This window comes from Aegilops tauschii, chromosome 5 (genome assembly GCF_002575655.3).
Source record: "Aegilops tauschii subsp. strangulata cultivar AL8/78 chromosome 5, Aet v6.0, whole genome shotgun sequence".
Classification (NCBI taxonomy): domain Eukaryota; kingdom Viridiplantae; phylum Streptophyta; class Magnoliopsida; order Poales; family Poaceae; genus Aegilops; species Aegilops tauschii.
In genome coordinates, this window is record NC_053039.3 from 501,322,591 (window position 1) to 501,332,285 (window position 9,695).

The window sequence follows — 9,695 nt, forward strand, 5'->3', positions numbered from 1 at the left end:
AGGGGCGCGCGATGGAGGCTAGATGAATAGGAGCCCGTGGATGAACAGTCGCGGGTGGAGGCTGGAGGAGGTCGACGGTGGATGAACAGTAACCCGTGGAGGCTGGAGGAGGTCGACGGTGGAGATGAACAGTATCCCGTTGGAGTCTCGTTTTGCGGTACGCCACACCCCTCTCGATGAACATGACCCCCGTTTCGACCGTAGCGCTCCAACACAAGTCCGTTTCCTCCGTTTTGCGGTACGCCACACCCCTTCCGATCAACAGGACCCCGTTTTGACCGTAGGAGGTCTGTTTCCTCCGTTTTGCGGTACGCCAGACCCCTCCCGATGAACAGGATCCCGTTTCCATCGTGGTCGGTCGAACACATGGCCGTTTCCTCCGTTCTGCGGTACGCAAGGCCTCGTTTCCAGTGCATGTTCCGTCCAAGCCGGTTGGCTCCCGATGAACAGCACGCGTTCCACTGCCTCCTGATGAACACGACGCATTCCGTTGCCTCCCCATGAACACGACGATGACGCAGTTTCTCCGTTCCGACCCAGCCATGTACACGAGCCCTGGCCGTACGTATGCGCGAGTAGGCGTTCGAGACCCCGCCCGTTGATACGCCTCCAACGTATCTATAATTTTTGATAGTTCCATGCTATATTACATTCTGTTTTGGATGTTTAATGGGCTTTATTATACACTTTTATATTGTTTTTGGGACTAACCTATTAACTGGAGGCCCAGCCCAAATTGCTGTTTTTTGCCTATTTCAGTGTTTCGAAGGAAAAGGATATCAAACGGAGTCCAAACGGAATGAAACCTTCGGGAACGTGATTTTTCAGAACAAACGTGATCCAGAGGACTTGGAGTCTACGTAAAGCAATCAACGAGGAAGGCACGAGGCAGGGGGCGCGCCCACCTCCCCCAGGCGCGCCCTCCACCCTCTTGGGCCCTTCTTTGCTCCACCGACGTACTTCTTCCTCCTATATATACCCATGTACCCTGGAAACATCAGATACAGAGCCAAAACCCTATTTCCACCGCCGCAACCTTCTGTACCCGTGAGATCCCATCTTGGGGCCTTTTTAGGCGATCCGCCGGAGGGGGCATTGATCATGGAGGGCTTCTACATCAACACCATAGCCTCTTCGATGATGTGTGAGTAGTTTACCTCAGACCTTCGGGTCCATAGTTATTAGCTAGATGGCTTCTTCTCTCTCTTTGGATCTCAATACAAAGTTCTCCTTGATTCTCTGGGAGATCTATTCGATGTAATCTTCTTTTGCGGTGTGTTTGTAGAGATCCGATGAATTGTGGGTTTATGATCAAGTTTATCTATGAACAATATTTGAATCTCCTCTGAATTCTTTTATGTATGATTGTTTATCTTTGCAAGTCTCTTCAAATTATCAGTTTGGTTTGTCCTACTAGATTGATCTTTCTTGCAATGGGAGAAGTGCTTAGCTTTGGGTTCAATCTTGCGGTGCTCGATCCCAGTGACAGTAGGGGAAACGACACGTATTGTATTGTTGCCATCGAGGATAAAAAGATGGGGTTTATATCATATTGCATGAGTTTATCCCTCTACATCATGTCATCTTACTTAAAAGCAATACTCTGTTCTCATGAACTTAATACTCTAGATGCATGCTGGATAGTGGTCGATGTGTGGAGTAATAGTAGTAGATGCAGAATCGTTTCGGTCTACTTGTCACGGACGTGATGCCTATATACATGATCGTACCTAGATATTCTCATAACTATGCTCAATTCTATCAATTGCTCGACAGTAATTCGTTTACCCATCGTAATACTTATGCTCTTGAGAGAAACCACTAGTGAAACCTATGCCCCCCCGGGGTCTATCTTCCATCATATTAATCTTCCAACACTTAGCTATTTCTATTGCCATTTATTTTACTTTGCATCTTTATGTCTCTTTATCATAAAAATACCAAAAATATTATCTTATCATATCTATTAGACCTCACTCTCGTAAGTGACCGTGAAGGGATTGACAACCCCTTTATCGCGTTGGTTGCGAGGTTCTTATTTGTTTGTGTAGGTGCATGGGACTCGAGTGTGATCTCCTACTGGATTGATACCTTGGTTCTCAAAAACTGAGGGAAATACTTACGGTACTTTACTGCATCACCCTTTCCTCTTCAAGGGAAAACCAACGCAGTGCTCAAGAGGTAGCAAGAAGGATTTCTGGCGCCGTTGCCGGGGAGATTCGCGCCAAGTCAAGTCAAGATTTGACTCCCAACAACAAGCCATTTTTGGTGCTGTTGCCGAGTCTACACAAGTCAAGACATACCAAGTACCCATCACAAACTCTTATCCCTCGCATTACATTATTTGCCATTTGCCTCTCGTTTTCCTCTCCCCCACTTCACCCTTGCCGTTTTATTCGCCCTCTCTTTTTGTGACACCCAAAATTTTTGGCCTTGTTTTGTTTATTAAAATATTGCCAGGAAATAAAACTTTTCCAATTTGTCAAGTTTTGCCTTTTGTGATTTTGGATTTTTGCCTCTAGTGGGAGAAACCTTCAAGGGTATTGTTGGACTTGATTTCTCTCCATAATAAAACAATTCTTTATTCAGTGGATTCAAATGTTGCAAGATTACTTATTCAAAAAGCTTTATCTCTTTAAAATAATTCCTTTTGCATTTGGGGCTATTTGCACTACAACATCTTGATAAATGCTTTTAAAAATTCCACCAAAATTTGGGGATGTCATGTGATGGTTCCACATCACTTTTATGCAAAGATACCTTCTGGCCATTGGAGATTTTGAGCTCTACACCAATTTTTCCAATCTAGTCCAGTAGGCACTTTTGCACTGCAACCCATTTAAATATTTCTTCAAAGATTCTTCCAAGTGTTTGGAGATGTCAGTGGATGCATACAATTCATCTTCAAGCAAAAACCCAATGATGTTCTTTGGAAAATTTGAGTGGATCAACCTCTTTTGCTTTCTGGTCCAGATTGGTGATTTGTACTGCAACCATACTTTTCCTTGCTCTAATGACCCTGAGCTTTTTCCTACTTGTAGCCCTCCCTACCAAACTCTTAAGTCCAGGAGATTGGGCTCATTGGAGGTTTTGATGTGCATGCTCTAAACCCTTCTGTTTTCTGTCCAGAACTGGAGTTTTGCAAAACTTGCACTATCAACTTTCTGTTTTTGCCAAACTAATCTCACCACCATCTTCTGTGTCTAAAGAGACACTGGTCTGGAGAGTTTGGCCACTCCAAGAATTGCCTATGTGCATCTGGCATTCTGTCGAACACCTGGTGTGCACAGTCAGTTTTGGCAAGCGCTCTGGTTTGCATTGTGGACTTGAACCCCTGGCCTATCAACCTTGTCCACAGAGTGCCTAGCCACCCCTACCCTCGATCTGTGCCTTGCCAGCTCCACTCTCGCGCTCTAGACCACGCTGGCATTCCGTCGAGCACCTACCGTGCGTGCTCTGGGCGCGCCCAGAGCGCATGTTTTGCACGCGCGCGCACTACGCCGACACGCCGCACTGCCGCGCTCGACGTGACCCGACCCTGGCCCCTTCTGCACCGCTGAGCCCCGCACTAGTCGCCCCTGCTCCACGATGGCTCTGGCACCCTGCTGCGCTGCTGGCCGCGCCCTTGGCGGCACGCCGGCGTCGGCAGCAGATTTCGCCGCGGACGGCGCCGCCCAAGCCACCAGCGCACGACAGCTGCCCCGGAGCACAGGCCGTGCTTATCCCCCCGCTCGTCGGAACGCGTTCGTCGCCGCCACGATGCCCTGCAACTACAGGAAAGCGGTCGCCGGCGATCTTATCCTCTGCCACCGCGGGAACCTGCCTCGAGCGCTATATAAAGGGTCCCCGAGCCCCTCCGAGCACTCACGCGACTTCAGACACTCCTCGTAGAGCTTCCCACGTAGTGAATCAAGCTGTAGTGGCCGCCCCCCTCAACTCCGGCCAGCTCGGCCGCCGCCAAGCCCCGGTGCGATTCGTCGCAACCGGCCACCCTCTCGCCCAACCAGCACCACCAGAAGCATCCCCGTAGTCTTGCGGAGCTGCCCAGCTACCCAACTGCGGTCGGAGACCACCGGAGCACCTAAGTCACTTCACCACCGTAGCCTCCCTCCGCCGCGAAGCTCGCCGCCGGCGATCCCTGCCACCTCCTCCGACCCAGCAACCACCTCGGGGACCGCCTCGGTCCTGCCGTCCCATTCCCGCCCTTGGGTGCCCTCGAGGAGCCGCCGTCTGTCGCCGGCGATCGCCGGAGCCCCGCTCCCGTCGGGCAGAAGAAAGGAGATGGAGGGAAGACCCGTCAAACCTGACCAGTGGGCCCTCTGGACCCACTATCAGCGACCCGCGCAGCGCCCTCTCTCTGTTTAAGTGGAGGCGCAAAACCCCCGAGTGCGTTTCCTCTGCTGCGTAAGCGTATTTCCCTCGAAGCGTTTTCCTTTTTCTGGTTTTATTTAAAAAACAGATTTGACCAAACTTTGACTGGCTATAACTTTTAAAATAAAACTCCAAATGAGTTGATTCTTTTTCCTACCTCTCTCAAATTTCATCTAGTTTATTTTAAGATTTAGTTCAAAAATATTTGAGACAGGTTTTGGTACTGTGTTTGAAATATTTGTATTTGTGTATTTTGCAAAATAGGATTTTTGGAGGAAAAGGAAAGCTTCCAATAAGTGCATCCTTTGCATACTCTTGAAGGCAAGCATTTCTGAACTCTGGCATAATATTTGTTGTGGTGTTTTGATGCGATCACAGCACCTTTTGACTTGGAGTATATGTGACAGTTTATGTATCGATGTAGTCTCATGCATGAGTGCACTTTGGAGTTGTTTGTGGCCAGCAATGGATACCCTAAGGATTTGGATCGCCCTCGTGAGCTTCTCTTGCACACCGGTAGGAAGCGGGAAAGTCGTGGTCTTGGGTAGACACGAGCTTGTCCCTAATCCCTCGTTGTGACGAGTATGCCCGGCATAGCATGGTGAGGCTCGAGGAGTGGTGATTTATTTCACTAGTGGTAATATTGTTGGTGGATACTTGGATCACCTGAGTCGGTTGTAGACCGAGTCTTGTTCAGTAGCTTCCTTTTGTCGGTACCACCACTTGTCCCTGCAGGGGACAGGGTATGGTTCAGTAGGTTGTCAACCCCTTTCCAAAGCACACACCGTACAGAGAGGCCGTGATGAAGGTCCCGTGGCCACGGATTAAAGCCTGTCATTCGGTCCGGGGGCATGGGTGTTTCCGGTTGGAGCCGAGGGGGGTTGCTCCCCTAGTTTGCGCGCGGTATAAATTTTGTGATCCCATGCTACTCGAGGTTGTAGCCTCCCCACTTAGAGTTTTGCTTGGCAGGTGTCATGGGTGATTCCAGGCACTGGTAAGTTAAGCTGGTGTGTGCAGGTCAGGCGTGTTTTCAATCAAAAGACCGTACACGGAATTAGTCCCGAGGGACTGAGTAATCCCGTTACTCGTGGAAAATGGTACTCCCTCTGCAGAGGATATATCCTGTCGGATAGTCATGTTCTTGAGTATAGGACCACAGTCTGGGTTAAATCTTGAGTAACGGTATTCGGATGGAGAACGATTTAACTAGAACTCTGTAACGGTATTCGGATGGAGAACGATTTAACCAGAACTCTGTAACGGCATTCGGATGGAGAGCAATTTAACTAGAACTCTGCAACGGTATTCGGATGGAGATACGACTTGACTAGTTTATCGGTTTTCGGATGGAGGAACGACTGTACTTTAATTTTATTTATGAATGTGGCTCGTTTTGGATTGTGATATTTATTATTGTGGACTAACCAATTATATTATGTATATTATTGAGTATCCCTGGGACGGTTCTACCTCCTGGATATTCACTGTGATTATTCTCTTATAAGCCCTTTATGTGGTGTCGCCTCGACGCCCGACTGCGGCATTATTATTTCTGCATTTTCCGCTCGAGGAGTCATTCAGACACTCGTTTGGCACCAGTATTATTATTTCTGCATTTTCCGCTCGAGGATTCATTCAGACACTCGTTTGGCACTAGTATTATTATTTCTGCATTTTCCGTTCGAGGAGTCATTCAGACACTCGTTTGGCACCAGTATTATTATTTCTGCATTTTCCGCTCGAGGAGTCATTCAGACACTCGTTTGGCACCCAGTATTTTATTTTGGTATATTTTTATCCATATGTGTGCATCATGGTTTCTCGTATATTTTCGTGACGGATGTATGATCGTCTATTAAATCTGGAGTATGTTGGATATATTATACCCGTGTTCTTAATGTTTGCGAGTACATTCAAACGTACTCACTGGCTTGTCCCTGGCTATTGTCTTGGCCAGATTGCCTTGCGTGGAGGTATGCATCGCGGTGACACCCTCGGAGCCTACGTGTTGACGTGTGCAGCCTCGCGAAGATGGGAGTTATCCTGGTCAGCTGTTCTTGTGGGAAATGGAGTCCCATAGACGCAGATGTTTCCAACCGCTTCCGCCCTCAACCTTTAGAAACCAAATGTTGTACCCTAGGCCACAATGGTCTTGTACTACATATTTATGTACTCGCTTGGAATTCTTGTATCAAGTTGGTGCCTCATCAGCTAACAGTAATCCTGGGGCTGGTGAGCACAAAGGCCGTTTTTCTGGGAATTTATACCCCAAAAATCCGGTCGTGACAGACTTGGTATCAGAGCCAGGCTGACCATTGGCTAATCCTATCTTAGCCAGGTCAATAGACCCAGGTTATCCCAAACCATCAGACCTTAGCCTGACCCCGGTCTAGCTTCCCGCGTAAGGTAGCTCCACAGTGACCCGATGCCTTTTCGGCGGACGGTGCCCAACCTATCAACCTAGCCCGTCGATCACGCGCCAGTGACCGACGTCCAACCCGTCTCTATCGCAAGCGTGCGGAGGAAGACTCCGTCCCCTTTTCCTATAAAAAGGGCACGCTAGCCACGGCACAGCACAGCCTCTTTCCCCCAAAACCCAGCCACGATGCCTGGTCCCATTGTTCACAATGAGACCACAGCAACCAACCTTGGAGGTTTTGTGACCGTGCTCGCAAACCTCACCCGCCGTGCCTATGCGTTGGAGGAGCCCCCTGAGTATGTTGTGTACCAAGGACCCATGTACGGTGAAAGCCGTCAGTACTAGGCCACTGTGCACATCTACGGTAGGGGTCTGTCGCCAGAACGCCCCTACAGGTTCACTGGGAGGACAACTCCCTTCGAGCCTCAAGCCATCCAACTGGCAGCCCGCGAAGCTATAGTTCAACTCCGGCACTCGTCGCCCAGAGTTAACTGTCGCTCGTTCTACTACTACCCCAGTCGTGATGGGTATGGTAGGCCGCCCCAAGTTGCCGACGGAGACCACGAGACGGATCCTGCGCTGTTGCATCTGGTGCGCTATGTAAGCGCACTAGAGCAACTGTTCGACCAGGTCACTCTAGATCTGATCGCAGGTCGTGGAGAGCTGGTTCGCCGAGCCCCGGCGAGGAGAGAAGCGGAGCCCGACACCGACAACCCAGTCGTGCTGTTCGGACACCCGATCGATCCCTTGAGGTCTGCTCCAGCCTCCCACCAGAACACTTTGGTGACCCCAGAAGCGCTTCGCCGCCTTTTGGAAACCCATTCCAACGGGATTTGGGCCAACAACCCCCGGGATGGTCATCACCATCTCCCCGACCCTGCAGCACCTCAGCCTCAACCAGCAAATCCCGACAGTGAGAACCATGGAGAAGCATCGGCGTCCGCAAGGCCAGCCCGCTTGGACATTAACGAAGTAGACTAAGTCGCTCAGAGTTGTATCGAGCCTTAGTTTCCCTACGCTTTGTAATGTGTGGCCTTGTATCGCTTTTGTTGCATGCTGTCTGTTTGAGCGCTCTTATCTTTTGGAGTAGTAGCTATGCATATGTACGTTGGTGTACAGTTGCATTTTTATTTTTCCCGGACGCAACTACCAAGACCAACCCCGTCGGCTCCCCACAGTAATGCGTCCCATTTATGTGACATGTCTATCTGTGGCTTTGACCCGAGTACAGGATCGTCAGCCAGTCGCCTTTTACCCTGGTAGATATCCCAGCCCCGGTGCTATATAAAGGCCACTCAGTGACCTTGTCGGGCACCCCTCACCTTTGTGCGCAGCAGCCACAGCCTTTCCTTGCCATGTCGACCCCCAGCATTTATCTGAGAACCCCAGACGCAACCCCCGGCAGCTTTGTCAAATTACTGTGGGACTTTACCTGCAGTACTATGAGTGCCACCCGTCCACCCCAGTACGAGCTGCTCAAATCGAGGATCACTCCATCCACCTCGAAATATTGGGCAGTGGTGCACATCCCTCCCGCCTACCCAAACTAAGATCCCACGGAAGTCTCCTTCGTGGGGAAATCCATGCCGACTCCGCAGATGGCCATAGAAGCTGCCGCGTACGAGGCGCTCACTCGCCTTCGATTCGCGGTACCCTATGCCAGCGAGCGAGGATATTGTTATTTTCCGAGCCGTGCAGCACCCGGGGAAGTTGCATCTTTTCCCGGTGGGCGCATTGAGAGAGATCCAGTGCTGGCCAACCTTGCCCAGTACGTCATCGCTCAAGAGCGTTTAACTCAGCGGGTAATGGGTTATCTCCAGAGCCTCGCTGATTTAAATCCTCGGATCGCTATTGGCAGACCACTGAGGCCTGACCAAGAAGGGTGCATTCATCGTCTGGTTAACCCGCTTCCCCCGATAGAAGAGGAGTGTGCCCCAGTGCCAGAGGCGTTTTCTCAGGACCCTGTCGCTTTCCCCTTTTCTTTGTAAACGCCTCCGATGTATTTATTGTCCCGTACTTGTATTCGTGTGTTGCAGCATGTTCGTAAAATTTTTGTACGATGGATCCGAATTCCTTTAGTTACTGTTTCGTGAGCAGTTTTGCTGCTGTTAGTTTGGTTTTAATTGTTTTCTTCTCGCATCATGTTTTCGAGGGGATTTCTTTTCCCCGAGTTATTGCCTCGTATATATGCATTTTCTCAACGTGGATCTTTATTCGCGCAACATCGTTACTCTCAGCAGCCACCACTCGACCTCGAGCACTGTTACAAATCCCTGATCACATTTTTGCGCCTATCTAACTACACTCGAGGACACCACAGTCTCAGTGAGAAGGACTTGTGAGTGTTCATTCGAGCGCGAGCTGCCCCAGCACTCCGACAGCAGTTAGCCCCGGTGCCGCGCCTAATCCACATGATCACCGCCACCGCGGAGAGCTAACACTCGCGCGGCAGCATCACGACGATCATCCAGGATCATCGCGCACAGGAGCACGGAGAACCCCAGCAGCACCGCCAAACCTCCACACACCAGGACCACATACCAGTCCGGCATTGCCTCCGCCATTGGAACCTCGGCTCGAGCTCCTGACAGCAACTATGGAGAAGAGGAAGGAGGAGTAGGAGCGAGGCCGGGTGTGAGGAAGAAGAGAGGAGCACCGCGATCATTTTATAGCCCGAGATCGGTGTACGGTGGGCGAGGTCCACCAGCGCCATCCGTCGCTCGGCCGCCGGTGTTCGGAGGCGAGCCCGCGAGCAGTGCCGACAGCCCCTGGCCCGCGAGGTGAGTGCACGCTGCACCGGCAGCACGCACGCCGCACACTACCACGGTACGGCCTTGATGCCCTACGAGCTAGGCATCGCCGGTGGAGGAAGCGCGGGAGAACGCACGAGAGAGAAGAGAGGGCC